Genomic DNA, 2,649 nt, shown 5'->3' on the forward strand with positions numbered 1-2,649 from the left:
TTGGACTTAGCCGCTGGTTGGACGGGTCGGCTCGCGAGCGAGGCGTTCGGGTCCGCCGGCCAAAAGCAATGCGCCGCGTTGGACTTAGCCGCTGGTTGGACGGGTCGGCTCGCGAGCGAGGCGTTCGGGTCCGACGGCCGAAAGCAATGCGCCGCGTTGGACTTAGCCGCTGGTTGGACGGGTCGGCTCGCGAGCGAAGCGTTCGGGTCCGCCGGCCAAAAGCAATGCGCCGCGTTGGACTTAGCCGCTGGTTGGACGGGTCGGCTCGCGAGCGAGGCGTTCGGGTCCGCCGGCCAAAAGCAATGCGCCGCGTTGGACTTAGCCGCTGGTTGGACGGGTCGGCTCGCGAGCGAGGCGTTCGCGTCCGCCGGCCGAAAGCAATGCACCGCGTTGGGACTTAGCCGCTGGTTGGACGGGTCGGCTCGCGAGCGAGGCGTTCGCGTCCGCCGGCCAAAAGCAATGCGCCGCGTTGGACTTAGCCGCTGGTTGGAGGGGTCGGCTCGCGAGCGAGGCGTTCGGGTCCGACGGCCGAAAGCAATGCGCCGCGTTGGACTTAGCCGCTGTTTGGACGGGTCGGCTTCGCGAGCGAGGCGTTCGCGTCCGCCGGCCGAAAGCAATGCACCGCGTTGGACTTAGCCGCTGGTTGGACGGGTCGGCTCGCGAGCGAGGCGTTCGCGTCCGCCGGCCAAAAGCAATGCGCCGCGTTGGACTTAGCCGCTGGTTGGACGGGTCGCTCGCGAGCGAGGCGTTCGGGTCCGACGGCCGAAAGCAATGCGCCGCGTTGGACTTAGCCGCTGGTTGGACGGGTCGGCTCGCGAGCGAGGCGTTCGGGTCCGCCGGCCAAAAGCAATGCGCCGCGTTGGACTTAGCCGCTGGTTGGACGGGTCGGCTCGCGAGCGAGGCGTTCGGGTCCGACGGCCGAAAGCAATGCGCCGCGTTGGACTTAGCCGCTGGTTGGACGGGTCGGCTCGCGAGCGAGGCGGTTCGGGGTCCGCCGGCCAAAAGCAATGCGCCGCGTTGGACTTAGCCGCTGGTTGGACGGGTCGGCTCGCGAGCGAGGCGTTCGGGTCCGACGGCCGAAAGCAATGCGCCGCGTTGGACTTAGCCGCTGGTTGGACGGGTCGGCTCGCGAGCGAAGCGTTCGGGTCCGCCGGCCAAAAGCAATGCGCCGCGTTGGACTTAGCCGCTGGTTGGACGGGTCGGCTCGCGAGCGAGGCGTTCGGGTCCGACGGCCGAAAGCAATGCGCCGCGTTTGGACTTAGCCGCTGGTTGGACGGGTCGGCTCGCGAGCGAGGCGTTCGGGTCCGACGGCCGAAAGCAATGCGCCCGCGTTGGACTTAGCCGCTGGTTGGAGGGGTCGGCTCGCGAGCGAGGCGTTCGCGTCCGCCGGCCAAAAGCAACGCGCCGCGTTGGACTTAGCCGCTGGGTTGGACGGGTCGGCTCGCGAGCGAGGCATTCGCGTCCGCCGGCCAAAGCAATGCGCCGCGTTGGACTTAGCCGCTGGTTGGACGGGTCGGCTCGCGAGCGAGGCGTTCGCGTCCGCCGGCCAAAAGCAATGCGCCGCGTTGGACCTTAGCCGCTGTTTGGGACGAGTCGGCTCGCGAGCGAGGCGTTCGGGTCCGACGGCCGAAAGCAATGCGCCGCGTTGGACTTAGCCGCTGGTTGGACGGGTCGGCTCGCGAGCGAGGCGTTCGGGTCTGCCGGCCAAAAGCAATGCGCCGCGTTGGACTTAGCCGCTGGTTGGACGGGTCGGCTCGCGAGCGAGGCGTTCGGGTCCGCCGGCCAAAAGCAATGCGCCGCGTTGGACTTAGCCGCTGTTTGGACGGGTCGGCTCGCGAGCGAGGCGTTCGCGTCCGCCGGCCGAAAGCAATGCACCGCGTTGGGACTTAGCCGCTGGTTGGACGGGTCGGCTCTGCGAGCGAGGCGTTCGCGTCCGCCGGCCAAAGCAATGCGCCGCGTTGGACTTAGCCGCTGGTTGGACGGGTCGGGCTCGCGAGCGAGGCTTTCGCGTCCGCCGGCCGAAAGCAATGCGCCGCGTTGGACTTAGCCGCTGGTTGGAGGGGTCGGCTCGCGAGCGAGGCGTTTGCGTCCGCCGGCCGAAAGCAATGCGCCGCGTTGGACTTAGCCGCTGGTTGGACGGGTCGGCTCGCGAGCGAGGCTTTCGCGTCCGCCGGCCGAAAGCAATGCGCCGCGTTGGACTTAGCCGCTGGTTGGAGGGGTCGGCTCGCGAGCGAGGCGTTCGGGTCCGTCGGCCCGAAAGCAATGCGCCGCGTTGGACTTAGCCGCTGGTTGGACGGGTCGGCTCGCGAGCGAGGCTTTCGCGTCCGCCGGCCGAAAGCAATGCGCCGCGGTTGGACTTAGCCGCTGGTTGGAGGGGTCGGCTCGCGAGCGAGGCGTTTGCGTCCGCCGGCCGAAAGCAATGCGCCGCGTTGGACTATGTTATCTTAGATAAAATTTTATTATTTAAAACTATTGGAATGTTGTTTACAAGTATTTTGTTATGCAAATATTTTTCATCATTTGAAGTACCTCATTGATTTTGGTCCTATCGAAGAAGTTTGCCCTATGGCCGACTATGTTATAGCCGGCTCGTCGCCGTTCTGCCGGCGGACCTTTTCGTACATATAAGAGTGTTGGGAGTGAGCTTAG

The sequence above is a fragment of the Prorops nasuta genome, unplaced genomic scaffold (genome assembly GCF_024137725.1).
Source record: "Prorops nasuta isolate Cenicafe-Biocafe unplaced genomic scaffold, Cenicafe_Pnas_1.2 PNAS00105, whole genome shotgun sequence".
Classification (NCBI taxonomy): Eukaryota; Metazoa; Arthropoda; class Insecta; order Hymenoptera; family Bethylidae; genus Prorops; species Prorops nasuta.